The sequence below is a fragment of the Kogia breviceps genome, chromosome 1, assembly GCF_026419965.1.
Source record: "Kogia breviceps isolate mKogBre1 chromosome 1, mKogBre1 haplotype 1, whole genome shotgun sequence".
NCBI lineage: Eukaryota > Metazoa > Chordata > Mammalia > Artiodactyla > Physeteridae > Kogia > Kogia breviceps.
In genome coordinates this window covers 81,912,730-81,934,741 of record NC_081310.1, presented here as the reverse complement: position 1 = coordinate 81,934,741, position 22,012 = coordinate 81,912,730, and the positions used below count along the sequence as shown (strand labels likewise).

Genomic DNA, 22,012 nt, shown 5'->3' with positions numbered 1-22,012 from the left:
CGATGTTCTAAATTCAAGGTTGGGTGCAAGCTCATAACACTCCCAGTAGTTGACGTTCTGCAACCACCATATCTGGACTTGGGGACACCACAGCTCCCAACTACACTGAGAGCCCTTGTGGTTCGGGAGCGTGGTGTGGAAAGAACCAACTGGACCAGAACTGCAACTTAGGATCCAATTCCTCCTCAAGGCTACAAATTCCCACCTGGGGTCTGGAATCCACAACTGTGCCTCTACAAAGGTCAGGGTGCTCCAATGACACCTCTGAGACTTGACTACTAAGAATTCCCCAAGCCTAAGTTCCATAAGGTTCCTCTAGCGAGTTTCCCTAGAGGGATCTTTAGGGGCCTTCATCCCAGCTGCCAGAGAACTGAGTTGAATGAATTCAGAAGTCAGAAGTTCAGGCACATCAGAGGACTGCTGTTGGTCAGTGACTCCTTTGATTAGTGTGGTCCAGATGCTTTCAGGACCTTGACTGATAGTTGAAAAGCAAACATTCGAGTGGTGCAAACTTTTGGAATTTTGTCTTCCAAAAAAGGAGGGCGGGGGACGGGAGGCTCCCAGAGTGAGACCCAGGATCTCCAATATCATAAAGGACGGCGGATGTGGGAACGGGGACGGCCTGGGTGGAAAAGACTTTGAAGGAGGGCCCCAGGGCTCTGAACGAAATTCCGGGTCTCTCCCCTAAAACCTGCGGCAAGGCAATTGCAGCTTTCCCGCCTTACCTGATGATCCGTATGCTCAGACCAAACACACTTCTCTTTTCCGCCGGTCTTTCTCTCACACCACACTTCCGATTTGTCAGAAAATCGTTATTTTTTCTTTGATTAATTGCGAACTTTGACCCACACAATCTTTTTCTTGGTCTGATTTTGGCCTTCGACTCTCCTGATAAAGGCGTGGAGATCGATTCAACTCGCGACCCTCGGTCAGCCAAGGCTTCAGGGCTGGAGACCTGTAACCTCGGGAGCGTGGGGCCGGGCCGCGCTTGAGACTTTGCTTGGCTCCGCCCGTCCAAATCGGCCTCGTCCGGGCCTGTCCTCGAGGGCAGGGGGCAGGGCCAGGCCGTCTCAGCGGGGCCCCTCTCGCCGGGTCGGGAGCCCCACACCTCGCGTGGCGCCGGAGGAGAAGCTTCGGGCGGCGTGGGTTCATTGGCCAACGGCCCGCGTGACGCAGGGGCGCGGTGCGCGCGGGCGCACGCGGCGACTTTGTGGTTCTCGGGCATTCGCTGCCCTCCCGGCTCCTCTCGTTCTCCCTCGCGGGCAGTAACGTCCGGGCAGGAAGATACGGGTAGTAGAAGGGCAGCCTTTCCTTTAAGTCCTGTCCACTCAGGATCCAAAAACGGTCTTGAAGAGACCGTTGTCTCTTCAACGGAGAGGTGGAAACAGATTAAGGGAAAAGAAGAAATCCTATGCGAATTCCACATCTAAACGCACCTTGAAGATGAGGTCGGCGTCCGCAGGGACCTTGTTCTCCCGGCGCTGGTGAAGGTGAGTCGAGTTCCCCGTGAGCAGTTGGCGCCAAAGCAGACAACCGAGGCCAGGCGGCCAGCGAGTAAGCAGCCAGCCCCTCCGCCTCCCCAGATGGGCAGCACTTGAACTTGTAGCACTTGAACGTCTCTCCGTTGGCTTTTGATGGATTCCAAGAATGCAACAGATAGGTTTCTTTTTTATAAAGCACTTACTTAGCGTAAGACCACTTTAAAAGTTTTAGCAAAGAAAACGATTGCCGAGAGGTTTTTTTTTAAGTGAGGATTTTTAGGTGTGGGGGAAACTAGACAAAACGACCACGTACTGTTGAGGATGTCACACACTCAGGGGCACTTCAGCCGGCTGTGTTTGACCCCCAGATCGGGCCCACTTTACTTTCAACGCATTGTTTGTGGAACTCACTGAAATATGCGTTTTATGTCGGAGGGGCACTAGTGCAATGCGGTTTTGTGGTAAGACAGAGAGAGCGATCAGGCTCAACGCTGAATACAACAAAGCAAAGTGGGAATTTATAGCCAAGAAGCACGGTGAGGGTTAGTGAATGGAATATTGCTAAGAGGAAACATCAGCAGTAAGGGGAAATTATGGCTAAGCCGAGCTAAGGGATTCTTGCTGAATGCCGGCCAAAGTGATCAAGCATCAGCTGGGGTAGGGTGGTGGAGAAGGAGGAGACTATGGGGGGCCGTTCTGTTTAAAATGATTTAGCAGGATTCTTGCTAAAATTGGACAATGCAAACAGAAACTCTGAGGTCTAAGAATCAAGACCTAGTTGAGAAGAGAGTTCAGAGGAGCCTGACCTAGAGTTTGGTCAAGCAGAGAATATGTGTCAACAATCAGAGCTCTCATACATTGTTGGTGTAACTATAAAGTGGTACAACCACTCTGGGAAACATTTAGCCGGTTTCTTATAAAATTAAATCTCCACCCTGCCTCTTAAGTATTCAACCAAGAGAAATGGAAGTGGGGCGGGGGTGGGGGGGTGGAGGGGGAATGTGCCTACAAAGACACGTATAACAAGAATGTTCACAGAAGCTTATTCATAACAGCCCAAACTGGAAACAACCCAAATGTCCAATATCAGGAGAATGATAAAGAAATTGGAAAATATCTATGCAATGGACTACTACTCAGGAATAATACTACTTCTTCAGTCTTGTCTGTGCAATAGAGAAATTAGCTTCGCAAAATTCGGTAAATCTCCATTTTGGGGAATCAAAAGCAGGGTCCTGGGGATGGGACAAAAATTCGACCACTGTCCCGCAGTTGCTGACATGACTGCCTTACTCTCGTCCCCGCTGCCTTCCAACACAAGGAAATCCCTGCCGTATACAACATAGGCGCCTGCACAGTGCTGCAGCGATAATAATCAAACGTGGAAGGAAAGGGGGAAAGCTCTACCACCTGGGTAGAGCTGTGTGACTAGCCAAGGCAGATGAGACCCCTCTGTGAGAGAGCAGGACTGGCTGAGGCTCTTATTCCCTTGGTGGAGGTGTCAGGATCTGACGAGGAAGCAAAGGCAGCTGCGCAGCCGGCCCCATCCTGGAGTACCCGTGGCTGAATTGACATTCAGCTGTATCTAAGCAGATGGAGAAAGGCATTCAGAATTGTTAGTAGATATGAGATCTTATGAAATCTGTTTATCGCTACAGGGAAATAAAGCAGCTGATTTTATGGTATAATGGTCATTCTCTAACCCGTGCAGTCCTATAGTGTAGCCAATAGCCACATGCAAGTATTTAAATTGAAATTAATTACATATTATGAAGTAAAAAAAGAAATATTCAACATCTCCACACTAGCGGCATTTCGAGCACTCAGTTGCCACGTGTGTCTAGTGGCCACTGTATTAGATAATGCAGATCAAGGTCATTCATCTAGCGAGTGAGTACACATAAGATTTTTAAATTTCAAGGTCCTGACTTCTCACTCAACATTAGATTCATTCCAGTCCATTTCGTTCATCCCTAGTACTAGTAGCTCCTGGGTCTATACTGATCTCTATGTGGTCTCTGAGCTTTGATTGAGAGGACGACTTTAGTGGTTCCCTCGGCTGGAAAAGAAGAAGCATTCCATACCCTAAGGGCTACTATAGGGCAGTGGTAAACCAGGCACAACCAGGGTTTTCTCACATTGGTCACTGCAGCCCCAGTGCTGCTCTAGGTTGCTCTAAAGGCCGCCCCTGCCCAGACCTCCAGGGAACGTTTGTGCAAACTCACGAGCTCTGCCTATTAACTCTGCTATTAGCCATAATAACACGTTTTCTTTTTATTTAATTTTAGTATTACATCCTGCTTGTGGCAATTCATAGTGGTATTTCAGTTGTGGTAGTGAGAGGTAATTAATTTTAAAAACAAATTTTCCAAGTAAAAATGTGAATCAAAGCATGAAAACTGTCAGGTAATCAATGATAAAGGTACATGATATGGCTAAATATGAAAGTGATCTGTTCACTAATGAACTTAGAAAATCATGCTTTTGTCTGATTTCTCTGGGATGTCCTCCCTACCTCTTTTCCCTCGAGGAGCACTTCCTCTTGGCTGAAGTCAAGAAGGCAGGAATGCTGAGCTGTTCCCTCTACAACTTAAACACAGAAGGCACTGTCACCTTTTTCTGGGAGCCCCTCTGGGAACTCCCTAGTTCAGATCAGGAAAATCAAGGCCCATAAAGTCATCTGGTTGGAGATGTGATTGCATCCTCCCCAGAGGCATAGAGTCTGTTTCTTGGGAAGACGAAATGGTTCTGTTTAGTCTCTCTCTTCTTCTCCATTGCATTAATTGGTTCTGAGTGTTTTGTAGGCCTTCCTTTCAATCTTCTTTTTCTCTTTGAAATCTTGGAGGTTGAACAAGAAGGAGGGGATGCAAATCTTAGTGAAGTTTTCTCAGTTACCCGTGAGCATGTTGGCCAAGGGAAAGGGCGCTGGAGGCAGACTGCCTGGGTCTGGGTGCTGGCTCTCACTGTCACGGGGGTGGGACCCTTACAAGGTTAGCTCAGCTTTTCAGTGTTCTCGTCTGCAACAAGGGGGTGGTAATATCCTACACGATCTTTTAGGGTTGTTATGTGGACTTAATGAGTTATTACGCAGTAAAGCACTCAGGAACAGTGCTGGTCACACAGTGAAGCTCCGAGAAATCTGGTATTATTTCCACTTCTAACTGTCTCGCTGCTGACTTTCAACATTCCCCCGATAAATGAGTGTTTAATGGTTTAACTGATCTCTTCTGCCCCATATTAGTGTTCACCATCTGGAAAAGTGCTTGGTTTTGATGTTGATCTAAGTGGTGATCTAACTGCAATGGGGGACTGGATCCAGCCTCATCAGTTTCTTGGACCTTGGACAGGCATGACGATTGTTCAGCTCACGGTAGACAATATTTTGCACACGCTTCCAGCAAGATCTTTCAATATACAGTCTGTTAAGTGTTATAAGAAAAGCCCAAGTATGTACCAGTGACTCAGTCTTTTTGGTTGCTTTTGTTTGTTTTGTTTGTAAGAAATCAAAGGAGGGAAATATAATTTACCTGGAAGTTGTGGAAGATTTCCTCTCTCGGTTATGGTGCAGTGTTTGTAGCAAGGCAGCATTGACCCTGAAAACAACCAAATAAAGTCTGGCTTAAAGAAATTCTGTTTGAGGTCGTTGGAGAAATACCTATACAGCGAGGACCCACAGGATCAGAGAGAGAGAGAGAGAGAGAAGCTCATTGGAATGAAACTGATTCTCTACCTTTTCCCCTTAGGGCATTTGCCAGTTCTTGGCAAGGCACAAGTGACTGGGAAGCTGGGGACAGGGCAGCTGCTGAGGGTCAGGGAAAACAGCAACACTCTAAGTAGTCTCACAAATCTGGCAAGCAAAAAAAACGAGAAGGAGGAGGGCGAGGAAGAAAGGAGGGCTGGAGGAGGGGAGAAAGAGGGGAGGGGAGAGGGAAGGGAGGAGGAGAAGATGGGGCAGGAAGAAGAGAAGGGAGATGAGAAGAAGAAAAAGAGGAAGAAGAAAGAAAGTAATGTGGGCTGTCCACGTATTCAGACTTAAGGAGCCAATGTACTGGAGTGGCTTGATGAGTGTGTTGGATGCTTGCTTCAGGATTTCCCCTGAGGACATTTGCGAATTTAGCCATGTGCATGTGTGACGTTATGAGGGCAAGCAGAGTGTGGCTGAAAGAGAGTGGAATTTCCATCAGTATCATGGTATGAAGGAGATAAAACTGGAAGTTCAGAATTCCTCAAGGGGCAGGACCCAAGGAAACACCTCAAGGTCTCAGGTGGGAGCCCTAGCCGTCTAGAGCATGGCCCTGTGCGCAAACTAGCCGTGGACGGAGACTTCCCTGCAAATCAGCTCAGTCAAGGACTGGATTGAGGTGATCTTCCCCTCTGCTGCCTGCTGGGGGACAGGGTGCACAATCTTCAGAGAAAGATAACATCATGACTCTATCTATCATTTTTCACACAACAGGTTCATCCTTCAGTCACAATATTCGAGGACTATAAAGGAACGGAAGCAAGGAAACGTGGAAGTTGACTCAACAGATGATTGAGATATTGAAGTTATCAGGTAGGAGGAACTTAGAGTGATGTGTTTTAACTGTTCAGAAAATAGATGACAGGATCAGTCTTTTTCACCAACGATAGAGAATCTATTTTAAAGAACCAGTGTAAATTCCAGGAGCTGGAGAGTCAGCGGGGGCGACTCCTGCCCTCGGGTGCTTAGTTGTGGAAGTGGAGACACTGCGTTGGATGCGGGATCCCGAAGTTAAGCGAGGGCCTCTCAGGAGTCACAGTCTTGTCTCTTGAGGGCTCGCTGGTGCTTGCCGGTTTATTGTTCACTTTAAAACGTTGGTGACCAGGACCTGTGGTTTTCACTGATACAGCTGAGGACTCGGAGCAGCGTTTCCGTAGTGTAGTGGTTATCACGTTCGCCTCACACGCGAAAGGTCCCCGGTTCGAAACCGGGCGGAAACAGACTTAACGCTGCTGCCTTTTTCCTGAAATTTACATTCCCATTTAAAACATGAAAGGGGGGCGAGGGGAGTGAGGTGTAGCGACCTGCGCGGCTGCATTTTCCATCCCCAAGGTACAGGGCAGGAGTTGCTTTGATGCCTGACAGCCTGCTCAGCACTAGGAACCCTCCTTTCTCTGCTCTGAGTCACTGTGGAGTGCAGGCCACAGCCAGCTGATCCAAGTGGGCAAAGGACAAGGCTCACCTCAGGTTACCTCTACATTCGGAAATCCGCTCACCTATTTTCAGGCGCCTAAATCTCCTCTACACGCTGACACACCTATCATGTCTGAAAAGCAAGGAGCTCGTTCCTGCGAAGCACCCTTGGCTTTCCCCCACCTCAGCACACGTGCGGAGCACGTTGATTTGCGTGACAGGCCGAAAGAGAAGGAACCCAACGCCACCCCGGGTGCTCGACCCAAAGACACGTAGATGAAGAATGTCACGCTCCGCGCGAACTGAGCGGGTCGGGGAGGAAAAGGAGCCGGTAACGTGCAGTTATCAGGAGAGACCCCGGAGCCAGGTCAGAGATCACGAAGTAGACGGATCCGCTCATCACCCGCTGAGAGCCCCAATGGGCCCCTGATTTAAAAGGAAACTGAGGTTCAGAAAGAGAGCATGTCCTTGCGTCGGCCGCACGTAGAGCTAAAGTTAGACTAGGATGAAACCCGGCCAGTTACCTTGTGGCCTGACCTCAGAGTCCAGAGTCGCCCAGGTCGGGAGAGCTGAAGGGCGATGAGCAGCGGGGCAGCGACTTGGGCGCCGTGCGCTACTGCGTTCAGCCTAAGGGGTGCTGGGAATCGCCTTCTTTTCTGCTCGGCCCTTCTCAGAAATTCAACCTTTACTGTCACAGTTTTCAAGTGGAGAGGCCAATTTTGAGAATCTGTCTCCTGCGCGGCTCCCTGCTGGTCTAGTGCCTAGGATTCGGCGCTTTCACCGCCGCGGCCGGGTTCGATTCCCGCTCAGGGAAACCTCCTTTCGTGGAAGAAGAATCCGACTCTCTTTTCTTCCTTCATGTCAGAAACCTGATGGTTTCACAGAGTTTTCATCCAAAGACAACCTGCGATTTGAGTTCCAAAAACTCAGTAAGACATTTGAAACATTCAGGACACTCGAAATACAAAGGTATATTCTGGACCTAGCCGCGCAGAGTTAACATTTTCTCACTATTGCTTTCTCACTCTCTCTCCCTATATATGAACTGCGACGCCTTTTGGAGTAACCTGGAATCCGTTCCCTTCAGGCTTGCAGAGAAGCTTCAGGCGGTGTTGGATTCGGCTCTCCCCCAGGTGCAGGCCAGGCGCGCCCTGTGCTCGTAGGCGTCCCCCCGGACCGGCTGCCCTCAGGTCTCCTCCCGGTTGCCTTGGCGGGCAGTGGGGTCTTGGGTCAGCCTGAGCGCTGGGACCGCCTACCTCGGGAAAGGCCCTTCAGGGAAGTGCAAGCTGCCCCTTTGGCCCTTGCCTGGCTCCCTGGGACCTGCAGGGGACAGAAATGTGTAGGATCTTCCCTGTGGTGGGAGGATGAAGGGAGCAGGTGGGAAGTGCATGAAAGGGAGGGGGAAAGTTCTCAAGAGCTTCCCAGAAGCGTCTGCACGGGTAGACAATTTTGTATGCATCACAAGAGTTTAAGAACTTCTGTCTAAACACTACTTTACGTTGTCTTCCGGATTCTCTACTGATGTGGAAAGTATTGCTGGCACAGTATTCTAGCGTGTACACGTCTTGGATTTATTTTCTCTTCAAAATGCTCATGACACTGAACGGCCTAAATTTCCTCCTCTGGTTTTACTGATCCAATAAGCAAACTTTAATTCCAATAGCTATGGAAGTTCATAAGATTTAGAATTATGTGTTCCAGTAAAATACATGTGCCCTAGAATATCTTTTAAATAAAGATTACGTCTCAGAATTCTGTAAAATCATAGCGACTTAATTATGTCAGTTACAATTTGGGGGTAAACCGTTTTAGGCGTCACCCAATATACGATTCTAACATGCATTTCTCTATTAGGATTCGGTTCGAGTTGCCATTTTAAGATCTATTGTTCTCTTTAAGTTCTCTGGCTGATATTAAATTGAGTTAATTAATGTATAATCTTTGCCTGGAGAATATCTAATTAAGACAGGAAAAACAAAACACTGTCCAACTCGGTATAATGCAGTCGCATGTTTTTATAGACTGCAGAGTGGTCAAAGTTTCACAGGTTAGGAGGAGTTGTGGGAATCTTTAGGGGATGATGGTGAACGCAGCCCTCATGTCACCTGAAGAAATGTAAAACCCATGGCATCAGTGCTCCAGGAAGTAAGGAGCTGTCACTGGAGACCTGCTGTGTTCCTGAGGTGTTTGTTTATTATTATTATTTTTTAAATTCCCCGTTCTTGGTCACCTGCCTTCTAGAAATGAAGTCATCCATTTTCCCATTCTTTGCTATGCTTCCCTTGTTTCACTCACTGCTCCTGCTCTTCGGCTCTGGCAGGCGGACGAGCCTGACTGTGTTCCCACTGGGCTGCCCCTTTTGGATGCCTCAAGGTGCAGGTGCAGTGGGCCCAGGGACTTTGGGTTTGTTCACAATTCAACATCTCTCCTGGGACAGGGCCTGGCACCTCATAAGCACCCAATGAAGTGCTTGGCGATTGATGGCATTCTAATGCAAGGTCCTGGAACGCTGAACAGCAGAAGACAGTGGGTAAGACTGGGGGCAGCCTAGAGCGTGAGGAACAGAGAGACACAGGCACACAAAGACAGAGAGTGAATGAGAGGAAGGGGGTGGGGAGAAAAGGTCCTATCCGATTTAGCCCGTAAAAGCTGAAGAGCTCGTGTTTTTGCTCATGAGATTCAACAGAACAACCATGGGAAGGGAAGGGAAGGCAAAAACTCTAAGAACCCAGGTCTGCACAAGATGCATCATCAGGAGCAAGATCCTGTGGTTCCAACAGTTTGTCTCAAATAGGATAATTTTTGTAGAAATAGCCCAACACTGTCAAGGAATCATACAGAGACAGTCACGGTCATGTTCACGCACGCTGGTGATATAGCAGGGAGGCCAGTCATTAGATTGTGTGCATGCAACGAAAGCAAAAACACAATTCAGAAGATAAGGGAAGAGGAAGAAATGCCTGGGACCAGTGGCTTCTCCCCCGCTCCAGTCGATAAGCTGCTTGGCAGGAAGAAATCTGGGGTCATTCTAGCCAGTCTACTCTGGACCCCATTAAGTAGCTCACCACCGAAAACAATTACAGTTGTTGGAAGACCTTCTAAACATCTTGGCAGTTGAGGTGCTGAACATATGCAATAGGGTATCTCTGGGTAGTGCCCACATCGTCCTTCTGTTGTACCTCTGGCTTACATGAGTCAGGAGGGCACCACTCTGCTTGTGAGCATGTCAGTTAGTGATACAGAAACTTTGTTGTGATGGCAAGAGTATGAAGAAAAGACTCTTACTCTGAGTTAGAAAAATACATTGGGATACAAATTGGCCCACCTCCTATTGAAGTCAAGCTAGGAACACATAAAGAATGCCTTCAGCTTCTGGCAAAGGTGGAGTGATATAAATCAGGTTTACCCTCCTGCCTGGAATCTCGCCACGGCCCAAACCACCACCCCCAAGAAATGAAAAAGATAAAAGACATGAAATACCAGTTGTCCAGACACTGTAAAGCAGGCAGCAAAGGACAGCAACCCCTGAGAGATGAGACACAAACAAGGTGAGGCCTGCCACTGGCCCAGCTTACTGCTTTCAGAGAGTTTCCAGGCTGGGTGGGCACCAGGAGGGGCATCTGAGGCCAACTCCTTGGATGGTGGAGATGAAGCTGGGTGTTGGTAGGACAGTAAGGAAGCTAGAGTCCACAGGACAAAGATCCAGTGATCAGAGAGATAGACAGAGAATCCAGGGTTATGAACGTGTCTCCCTCAAGCACTCCGCAGAGTAATGATTGGGATATGCTTCTGAAGAAACTGCCTGAGGCCAAGGAAAGAAACTTCTTAAAAGATCGTGGAACAGTGCCTGGTGCTCACACAGGACAGGCAATTGTACTCGCTTCCCCCAGCCAGACTGGACTTGGACTACTCATAATTCGTGGGTCATTGGGAAGGACATTCAGGAAACTCTTGTTTCAGTAGTGGGAATAATAAGCCCTAGAATGACCAACCCCAAAAATCATGAAAGCAAGATCCAAAGGGATCCAACTGTTTACAAGTCGCTTAACTGTGCCCCAGAACAAAACTCAAGAAGATTTAGAGGAATACCAAAATAGCCAGTGCCCAAGAAGGGAAACTTTGACAATGTCTGGCGTCCAATCAAAGAATGCCAGGCATGCAAAGAGGCAGGAAAACATGAGGTGTAAGGAGGAGACTAATCAATCAAAACTGAACCACAACTGACATGATGGTAAAACTAGCAGAGAGGACTTTAAGATGGTTATTAGGACTGTGTTGCGTATGTCCCAAGAGTTAAGTAGAAATGTAGAACACATACAAATGGCCAGAATCAAACTTTAGACATGGAAATGATAACATCTGATATTATGTAGTTCACCAGATGGAATTAATAGCAGATTAGACGTCGCAGGGGGAGTTTTAAAAAAAGGAAACAAAAAGGATCAGGGAATGTCAAGCCATGAACGACTGACAGTATCCAAAATGAAACTACAGGCGAAAAGAAGTTTTTAAATGAACATAGCATCACTGAGTGGTAAGGTATGTTTAAAAGGCCCAATATATGAGTAATTTGGAGTCCCTGAAAAGACCAGAAGAGAAGGAACAATTTTTGCAGAAACACTGACAGAAAAATTTCCAAAGAGCCCAATGAACACTATGAGGACAAGAAACACGAAGCAAACCACACTTAGCCACATCATAATTAAACTGCGCATTACCCCACTGAAATAGAACAGTATCTCCAAAGCAGTCAGAGGGAAAAGACACAGTACATACACAAAACAAAAATAAAGATTATGTCAGATTTCTCATCAGAAGCAGTGAGAAGACAGTGGAGCAACATCTGTAAAGAACGTGGAATTCTATGCCTCCTCCCCAAGAAATGTCTTTCAAGAATGCAAGTGACACGGGTTCGTGCCCTGGTCTGGGAGGATCCCGCGTGCCGCGGAGCGACTGGGCCCGTGAGCCATGGCCGCTGCGCCTCCGCGTCCGGAGCCTGTGCTCCACGGCGGGAGAGGCCACAACAGTGAGAGGCCCACATACCGCAAAAAAAAAAAAAAAAAAAAGAATGCAAGTGAATAATGACATCTACAGACATACAAATGCTGAAAGAATTCATCACCCGCCGACCCACACTATAAGGAATGTTAAAGGAGTCCACTGACACCAGATGGAAATCTGGAGGTACACAGAGGGGCGAAGGACAACAGAAAAGGTATCTGCCTGGGAAAATACGTAAGGATTTTTTTTATTATTTAAGTCTCTTTAGAAACATGGGACCGATTTTTCTAAAGTAATAACGGTGGGTTGTGGGGTTTAGGACACATGCAAAGTTAGATGCATAGTGACGACAGCATAACGGCCAGCAGGGAAGAAATGCGAACAAGTGTGGCATCGCTTGAAGGCAGACTGTGGTAAGTTACAGAAGTCTGTTACAGAGAGTCAAGCAGTCGCTAAAATAAGAAAAGAAAGAGTGATACCTAGTAAGTCAGCAAAGGAGCGGAACTGGAATCATAGGAACCATGGAAGCGCTATGTGATCGAGCAACTGCTTCTCCAGGACTCTTCCCTATTATAAGAAGACCTTGTACAAGGGGCCAAAGATACCTGTACAAGAAGGATGACTGCAGCATTATTGGTAACGTGAAATCGTAGAACCAACTTAATTTCAAAAGTATATGGAAAGGGTTAAAGAAAGACTAGTACGTGCAAACAACGGACGCAAGAGAGTCCATCGTGAAAAGGAATTCAGAAAGTGACGATGACAGCCGTACTCCTTCGAGGATTTCCAGGCGACCAATTCCGATCGCCCCTTATGTCCTCGTGTTGTGAACCGGACACGGGGGACAGAAGGGTAGTAGTGGAGGAGCCCTTTTCGGCCTTTACGGGAGAGAGTGTGCAGAGCAGAAAGAACCACGAAGCCTTTACTTTCTAAAAGAGGCGGGAGAAAGGCGTCCCTGGGTGGGCTCGAACCACCAACCTTTCGGTTAACAGCCGAACGCGCTAACCGATTGCGCCACAGAGACACGCGACCGCCATTCTCCCCTCTCATTGCCTTGGAGATGAAACACAGCTTCCGCGCCAGGCGTAGTCACTCGCCTTTCGCAGGACAGCGGCGACGGCTCCAAAGCCTCGGACAACCGCAGACGTGGAGTCGACGCAGCGCGTTCGTCCCGTGGCAAAGCCGTGCGTCGGGCGATTCCGAACGCAGAAGGGCAGCCGAGCGTCCCCGCCGCAGATGTCCAGCGCCCCGGAGACGCCCCCGGGGGCCTGAGCCGAGGGGGCCCCGAGGGAAGCTGAACGCCGGGTTTGGCTCCGTGACGGCTCCCCGTTCTCTCCGCGGGCGCTGCCCGCCCTCCGCTCGGCCGCGGTCGGTGGCACGCGAGCCGGAACCAGGGGCTGGGGAGGGAGGGCTGGTCCAAAGGGGCAAACGCGAAGAGGCGGGAAAGAAGCCGGCGAGGTGGGCACGAGCGCAGCTTGACTTCCCGGGAGGCCTGTGCAGAGTCACGTGCTGGATTAGGGGAGATGAGAATTGGGTTTGGGTTTGGTTTGGTTTGTTTTGATCATCGTGTACCAGAATTGAGAGGACGGGAGTGGAAAAGGGAGAGCGGGCATGAGAGAAGACTACGAATACCTACAGTTGTCCAGGCACAGCGCAGTAATTGGAATGATTTTACGTCAACATCCTAAGAGCAAGAGCTCCCTCCGCCGCGGGGACCGTGGCGCGCCGTGATCGTATAGTGGTTAGTACTCTGCGTTGTGGCCGCAGCAACCTCGGTTCGAATCCGAGTCACGGCACCCTCCTCTCTCTCACGTGGCACGGCGGCTCCCCTTTTACTTTGTCTTGAAACTTGCACCGGCCTGGGGGCCAGAGAGCACTGCCTTCCCCAGGCCACCTGGCGGCAGGAGGTCAGGAGAAGGGAAGGAAACCCCACACAGGGCACTTACCTCGTGTCTGAGCAGAAGGAAACCCAGGGCAGTGGCTTCTCTTCGGCCCTGCTCCAAAATAGGGAAGCCCGGCAAGGAGCCTCCTGTGCTGTAACTGGTGAAAAAATGTGGTTTCGGTGTTACTCAAAATCTGCAGGATCTTAAAGACCAGATAAAAAATTTTAATCAGATAGGCGACTCCCCCTCCCTAGACCTGTTTTGCTGGTTTAATCTTGGCTCCTGGGAATCTCTGCTCCGAGGACTTTTTCAATCCTTGGCTCTTGTTCCCTTTAGAGTCACCGACGTAACCTCTCTAGTGCCTTTCTATACTCTCAAGGATTTTAAATGCCTGTCGGCAGCCACTCACAAGACAAATGGTATCCATCAGGACTGGACAACTGGAAGACCTTAACAGTCACCGCAGAAATCATGAAAACGGTGACTACAGCACCCTGCGCCCTGACGACCCAGCTAGTGGAAACAGCGAATATGTGTGATTCTTCTGCCTGACTACATCAATGCTGGTGCCCGAGAGTACCGTTAGACTGAGAGCATGACCAAAAGCGGGCGGGGAATTGTTAAAAATCAGACACAAATGGAGATCACGCTTGAAACTTCCCTGAGCAGACAAACCCGTTTTAGTCACACAAGGAAGAGCTCGTTTCGCTTATTTAGCAAAACAAGTGAAACTTACCTTGGGCCACTTCTTGTTTATGCCTCTGAAAGTCATAAACAAAGCCTAAAACTGTTCGCCAAAATTGATGGGAGGTAACCACTTTTAACCAATTCCCTATCACGAGGAAAACTCTAATGTTATAACCGATCACTGGGAAGGACAAAACAGCCACCGCCCCCTCACGATATAAGTTGCTTTCTAACAGTGTACCACCTCTGAGCCTCCTTCCATATTCCGTTGGAGTGCTCCCAGTTCCTGAACGGTAAACCTTTTTGCGCACGGTAAACCTTCACTAATTACTGCTTCGGTGATCACCAGTGGCTTAACGTCTGCTATATCTGAACTTTGACGGTGCCTCGACATTTTCATCGACCAGATTGGACCAACAAGGCAATTCCACATCACGCTGTTGTTGTCCCATGTGCCTGGACTTAGTGACTACTCAGGCAGTCACGCAGAATCATTAAAATCATTGCCATTGTCCTCTGTTTTATTTGTTAACAATCACTGTCCAGACTCCTTTCACTTTACCTTTGCCTCTTCTAGAATGTCATGGAAATGGCATCATAGTGCACACACTCTTGCCTGCACACCTCTTCATCTTTGCACAGCGTCTCTGACTTTATCGATTGTTGAGTAAAGCAGATGTCATTCCTCTTTCATCGCTGAGTTGTATTCCATGGCAGTAACATAGCACAGTCTGTTTACCATTCACTCGATAATGAGCATTTGAGCTGTATCCAGTACTGGCTATTGTGAATAAAGCTGCTTTGAACAGTCTTTCCACGAGAGATCTTGTGGACGTAGGTTTTCATTTCTCTCGGTGAAGAATAGCTGGTACCAAGGAGTAGTATATGCTCCACTTCATAAAAACCACCAAAGCCTCTTCCAGAGCAGTTGTACCATTTTATGTTACCACCAACAATATGACAGTTGTGGTTATTGCACATCTTTGCCAAGATTGTTGGTGTTTCCTCTCCTTATAATTTTAGCCACGCTACTAAGAGTCGTGGTAGCTCAACATGGTTTTAATGTCCGTTTCTCTAACGGCTAAAAATATTGAGGACTCCTGGCATGCTTTTTTGGCCATGTGCATATCTTCTTTTCTGAAGTATCTGTGCATATTTTTTAACCCATCTGAAAAATAGTGGGGTTTTTGATCTTTGAAAAACTTGGTACTGGGTTGGAGGAGCTCATTTTACATTACAATGACAGGCGGTGAGGGTGGTCAGCTATGTGTTGTGAATATTTTCTCCCTGCCTCTAGCTTGCTTTTCCATTTTAGTGGCCTCCTTGAATGAGAAGATACGGCTAACGCTGATGAACTCTAATTTATCATTTGTCTTTGTTTTATACATTCTTTGGGTCCTGGTTAGTACATCTTTGCCTACCACGAAATCACGAAGTATCCTCAAAATGCCTTATACCTTTAACTTTTATGTCTTGGTCTATGATGCACTTCAGACTGACTTTTGTGTGTAGTGTGAGATAGAAATACAGCAGCCCCCCTCCCAATATGGAACCTATTTCCTTTCCCCATTGAACTGCTTTTCTTGAAAACTCATTCACTAATTGAGCTATGGGTCGGTTTCACGTCTCTGAACTCAGTCCATTTTCCAGTTGTGTACCCTGATGCCATTTGCACACTGCTGGTCTATGTTGGGGGCGGTGGTCACAGTAACTCTTAAGGTCAGGTAGTGCAAGTCTCCCCATTCCGCTCTGTTCCACACAGAGCGATACATTTTGCAACGTGTAATAACTCAGGTAACCATCCCCCAGGTCGAGATATGCGTGCCATCACATCATACTTCTCATTTCCTTGTGGGACACAGGCCCTCCCTCCCATGTACTGGCTGCCCCCTTGTAGCCAAAGAGCCTCTGTTGTACTCTCTGGGGATAACAAACGCCCAGTTGCCTGCAGGGCAGCTGAACCTTGCCAGAAAGATCTTACAGGACTCAAAACAGTCGGGATTTTCGGATGCAGGGGCGGGGGCGGGGGGGAAGCTCACTTTTCAGGCCTTTGGTCTTAGAGAAAGTTTCCTTTAGTAATTTCTAACCGTAAAAAGTACAAAGCTTTGTGCTGCTTAACATTTCCTCTTCTTTCTAGGCAGAGAGAGTCCCATGGAGCATACCTAATTTGCGAAATTGTTCGCTGGGTGCGATGTTGAAAACTGGAGGCTGAGGGAGAGCTCTATCATGTTGTGTTTTGTGTGAATAAAAGAAAATGAGGAAGAAGCGGAGATACAGAGAGGGGAATCATAGGCTGGATCCTGAAAAGCGATCGTGGGGTCTGGCCCTGGATGTCAGATTTTGGAGAAAGATGAGCGTATCCAGGGAAGGACTTCGTTGGAAAGAGCAAACACTTAAGGCTATTTTATGATGTTTTCCATTCGTTTATATGTACTTCTCCTTTCCCATCTTTGTAGATAAGGCACAGGTGAGCTTGATTCGTTCGCTGCTTTTTGGAATGCATGCTTAAACAAAAGTGACTACCATACTTCAAATAGTCATCTGTGAACCTCCTAGACTCCTCTTAGGTGCCACCAACTGTGCATTCAAAGTAAAATGGGTCCAACCTGGGGACTCTACCTGGGAAAGTGCAATTAATTTTAAGGGGGTGGGTGAGAGAGGAATGAGACAGTCTCAACAATGGTTGCTTTCCTTACTGCAGTGGTTTTCATGTATGCTCCACACCCGATCGATCGATCCTTTCCTCAAATCCTTTCCTCCTTTTCTCAAGCAGTTGAGAAAAAGAATTCAGTGAGTTGCACCCTGGAAATGGACAGATTTCGTGGCTAGGGAAGTTCAAGCACTCCCGAGTGGGAAGATTGGGGACTGCCTACTCACTGGTACCCGGGCCACCTTTGTCCGCTGTGTCTACTTGCACTGGACTGGACAAGGGGACTCCACTTGCTTTCGCCAGCCAGGGGGAGGACGCGGTTCCAGAGGTGGTCAACTTCATGGTGACTCCAGATCCTGAGACCTCATAGGATTTTTCTTCACTTTCCCTTTCATGTCTCTTCTGCCTGCCCAATAAGAGAGGATTCACTGCCTTTCTCTCTCAGTCAGGACCCTTTTGGGGGGGTCCCTCGTGGACAGGACTGAAGTGGGCCTCTGGTTCCCCCTAGGTGTCTCTCCTGGCTTGGGCGTCTCCAGAGCTCAGGCTGGCCCAATATGGAACCCCCGGCTGGGCTGGTGGGACCGCGGGGAGCCCAGAAAGCTGCACTAGCGGTGGTGGAGGTGCGGGCCCCAGGCGGCAGGCGCCACAGTCAAACCCTGTTCTTCCCCGTGCACCTCCTCCTCGGGGATGCGCGGGACAGCTGGAATAAAGCGGCCCCTAAAGCTTCTCTGCGGGCTGAACCCAAAGAGGCGTGAAGTTCCAGGAGGGGTGAGAGGAACCTCACTGAGCAGAATCAGACTTCTTCCTGGCTGCCTCTCCTGGGCAGGCTCAAGAGAAGCTGATGTCGAGGATGGAGCCAAAGAAAAGGCTTCATGGCGGAAAACCCCACGATCTCGACAGACGTGCAAGTCCTAAATGCTAAAGTCTAGATGAGCAGGGGGCCAAGTTGAAATCCACCCCTGTGCCCTGATCAGGAGAGTCATCTGCATGAGTTCAGAGGCCAGTAACAGGAGCGACTGTGCACATCTCTGGTTCTCAGACGGGGGCGATTTGGGCTCCCACCCTCATCCCTGGCCCCCTCTGTGACACTAGGCCTTGTCTGGAGATATTTTTTATTGTTAAAACTGGGGGAAGGGAGACGGAGAGTTTCCACCTGGCATCCAGTCAGCAGAAGCCAGGGGTGTCATTAAACATGCTTCGGGGCTTCCCTGGTGGCGCAGTGGTTGAGAGTCCGCCTGCCGATGCAGGGGACGCGGGTTCGTGCCCCGGTCCGGGAAGATCCCACATGCCGCGGAGCGGCTGGGCCCGTGAGCCATGGCCGCTGAGCCTGTGCTCCACAGCGGGAGAGGCCAGAAAAGTGAGAGGCCCGCGTACGACAAAAACAAAAAACAACAACAATAAACAAAACATGCTTCGGTCCTCAGGCGGAGCCCTCCCCCACAAACAATGATCCCGCCCAAAATATCAACACTGCGGAGGTTGAGAAACCCCGGTGTAGATCAATGTCCACACACTTGAGAGACGAGAAAACACGAATGAATTCCTGACTACTTGGATGTGGGGTCTGAGGAAAACCGTGGCGTCAGAGAGAACTCCAAGATCGTTGACCTGGGTATAGAGAAAGATGGAGTTGGCATGGACTAAGGCGGGAAAACTGCAGGTGCAGCAGGTTGTAAGGGGGAAGATCTGTTATCAAACGGCACTCGGGTCCTCTGGCCCATCGCACAGCAAAGCCAATCAACGGACACCAGGTAGTGGTAAGGAAAGTACAGCGTTTATTGCAGGGTGCCTGAGCAAGGAGAACGGGCAGCTAAAGCTCAAAAGACCCCAAATCCTGGATGGCTTTCAGGACAGTGTATTTAAAGGCAGGGTGAGGGAGAGGGTCTCAGGGTGCGTGATCAGCTTCCACACAATTCTCTGGCTGGTTGATGGTGAGGTAACAAGGTGAAGTTTCAGGAATCAACGTCATCAATCTTCTGGCTCTAACTGGTCAGGGGTCTATGTGCTTGTGGTCGGCAGTTTCCATCTGGTGGGGAGTCTGAGTTCTGTAAATACAGCTTGGGAATGTGCATCAAACAGTGTTATCTATGTCCTTCAGGGAGGAACTACAGGTCCCTTGACTCTGCTATATGACTGATATATTGTGAAAATTCTTACCAGTTCTCCTGCCTGACTGCTGTTCTTTATTTCTGCATGTTTTCATTCCTCTAATCATTAATTCTTGGGCCAGACTTTTTGCAACTCAGGGAAGGCTCAGGAGACTGAAGTTTTTCTTTACGGAGAGCTGGGGACACGACGGGATGGGTTAACCGACAAAGCCCATTGGGGGATTGCTCGGCTTAAGCTCCGGAATCCAATTTAGCGCCTTGGAGCCTGGCTTAAAAGGGTTTTCCATCCAAGCCGGGTCTCCGTTGCTGCATCCGCCTGAGTCCTTTTGGACAATGGAGATGCCGGCTGTCGGTGCGTGGCCCCTTCTCAGCCCCGCCACATTCCCTCCCGCCTCCTCCCGGCCACCGGGCCCCGGTGACCTTCTCTCCACACGCGGCCACCTCACAAAGACGCGTCACAGGGCTAGTTCTCAAGGCTAGGTGCGGCCGGGATGAGGCAACTCGCTCGGGACTTGCGGACCCGGCAGGCCCCGCGGGCGTTCGGGCTCCTTTTTTGGAGGAAGCACGGAGGGAACGGCCTTAGGGAAGGCTTTCTGGAACGACGGATGACCGCCCCCCCCCCCCGGAAGCCTCAAGGTCTTCCAGAGCAAAGGGAAAGGTCGCTGTAGTCAGAAGCACGAGAAAAGCCATCCACCAGCAGCTCCCTGGTGGTCCCGTGGCTAGGATTCAGCGCTTTCACCGCCGCGGCCCGGGTTCCACTCCCGGTCAGGGAAACCTTTTGGGCAGCTTTCCATCCCCTGAATTGTGTTGCGGCGTGCTCCCCGCACCGAGGAAAACCAGAGTGGCCGATTCCCAGGGCACCTAGGTCGTGCTTATCTCCAGGGCAGCCCTACCCCACCCGCGCCCGCACAGCGCCACATCCTCTCATCTCCACCGCACAAGTGGCTTTCCAGGGCTTCCGAGCATCTTGCTCAGGTTTACACAGCCCTGCAGAGGTTCAACTCCCTGTGGGGTTCAAACCCTTGCCCGTTGCCACCCGGGGCGCAGGTCACGTTGAGCTCTGAATAACCGAGAGAGGGCAAGCCGGGTCCTGGTGTTAGTATCAATAGATGCCCTGGATGAAATGCTTATTAGGCGCTCGGCAGTGGTGCCCGGAGGCGATATCCACGAGTGTTGACAGGAAGGTCAGCGCTGGGTCGGATCCTGGAGCGTTGTTCCCCTTGTAGATTAAGCCGTGTAGGGAGTTAACAACAGTTAACTGACCCAACAAAGGCAGCAGGTGACGTATGCGCAGAATGGAACATTGTTGCACTGCTGCCGTAAGCAGAAGGTAAGAGTAAAAATCAACACCACTACGTCAAAACCACAATCAAGTCCCACAGTTTCTACAATGGCTGTTGCATTTAAACCCTGCACACTCTCCCAGGCACTGGGCGCATTTTCCCTTTTCCCTTTTCCCTTGGACGCTCACTCCGAAGACCTGTTGGGATAAATGTTGCATCCACTGTAAGGCAACAGGAGAGAGAGCGAGAGCCCTGGCAGGTGTAGCGGACGGAGCCTCAGAGGCGCAGGTGGGGTGTGTAGGTGATGGGACAGCGCAGTGGCTGCGGGTCGGTGGGTCGGGCGCCACTGCTGAAAGGCGGTCAGTCTTGTGGGCCGGGCCGTGGGATCTCCTGTGTGTTGGGCAGGCGGGAGTGGGCGATCGGTGGCTTTTCGGAGATCGGTCTGGAAGAACAGCGAGGGGAGGGGAGGGCAGGGTGTTGACCGTGCCTGCGGGGTGTATGCTCATGGTTACCGGGCACGGGAGAGACTGTGATCACTAAGGTAGTTTTCCCAGGACGAGGCTCCTCTACTGCACTCGGGGCGTGCTGATGTAGGGATCTGTGCTAATGAAAGATTGCGTTCGTGCTCTCCCCGATACCCCTCGGTTCATGACAGACGATGTCCCTTCCGTGGTGTCTCGCTGCGCTCCGCTCCCCGGGCGCAGGGCGAGAGGCGCACCCCCAGCCAGCGCTCCACAGCTTGGGAAATCGGGTCTGCACCCGCATCTTCCCGGCTTTCCTGTTTCGTGACCAAAGTGTATGGATGGGTCCTGCTTCCTGAGCCACGCCTCCTGTCTGTTCACAAGTGCGGGACGTGCCTTCTCCTCCAGCCCGCTGCCGGCCACGCGCGTGTGTGTGTGCGCGCCGGGCCCCGCCCGCTGGGCCCCGCTCTGGTCTGGGCAGTGCCCGCAGGCTGGCCGGCTGGCATCCGCAGGAGAAAGGCCACGCGGCCGCGGTGTTACGAAAGCGTGCGAACGTCGCCTGAAGGCCTAGAGCTCCACAGGCCCTTGGGGGCCAGATCGGAATGAGGCACCCTTCCAGGAACAAGGAGGCCCGAGGCCTGCCTTCGCAAGGAGGCTCCTGGAGCCGGCGCGCAGTATCCTTGCCTGGGCTAGCCAACCCTTCTGGCCTTCCACCCGGCCTTGCCTTCCGCCTCTCCTCTTCCACCCCAGCCGTGTTCCTGCGGAGAGTTAGCGCTCCCTCCACCCGCCCCTCGGCGCCCGCCGCCCACCCCACCCCACCCCCCACCCCCAGCCCTCAGAAATGATCTAGCTGCCTCTGCGGTGTTTACGGGAGTTGGATCAGTGTTTTCCTGCAACGGGAGGAGTGAGAACCTCTGGAGTTAGAAGGCAACCCGTTCCCTTGCTTGTTCTCTGGGCTCAGCCCATCGAGGGGCCTAGCTCGGGGGCCTGGGTCTCGCGCGGCCCGAGGAGCCGGCCAAGTTGGCGTCTCTCCCACTGCTCCTCAGGGAACAGCAGGAATATCCTGTGGGGTCCACTCTTACCCAGAAGAGGCACCGGGGAAATCATCCAGCAGAAAGCCGGATGCTGCGCGATGGACAACTTCGGAGCAACGCTTCCGTCGGTCTGTCCTTCCCTCCTAGGGCTTTGGGGAGCGGAGAAATCTCTAGGACGACGCGCTCTTCAGCGTCCTGCCTGAGACAAAAGAGGGAAGGAGGGCGTCTTCCAAGAAGGCAGCAGGCCGAAGCCTGTGGTCGCAGAGAGG

At 50.4% G+C, this 22,012-nt stretch overlaps 3 non-coding genes across 3 annotated transcripts; 2 read left to right on the top strand and 1 right to left on the bottom strand.

Moving 5' to 3' along the window:
• The first annotated feature begins 6,370 nt into the window (after positions 1-6,370).
• TRNAV-CAC (transfer RNA valine (anticodon CAC)) lies at positions 6,371-6,443 on the top strand. The gene has a single exon. It is a non-coding gene; the product is annotated as a tRNA-Val (tRNA).
• A 6,144-nt stretch (positions 6,444-12,587) lies between these two features.
• On the bottom strand, positions 12,588-12,661 carry TRNAN-GUU (transfer RNA asparagine (anticodon GUU)). The gene has a single exon. It is a non-coding gene; the product is annotated as a tRNA-Asn (tRNA).
• A 700-nt stretch (positions 12,662-13,361) lies between these two features.
• TRNAH-GUG (transfer RNA histidin (anticodon GUG)) lies at positions 13,362-13,433 on the top strand. The gene has a single exon. It is a non-coding gene; the product is annotated as a tRNA-His (tRNA).
• The last annotated feature ends 8,579 nt before the right edge of the window (positions 13,434-22,012 follow it).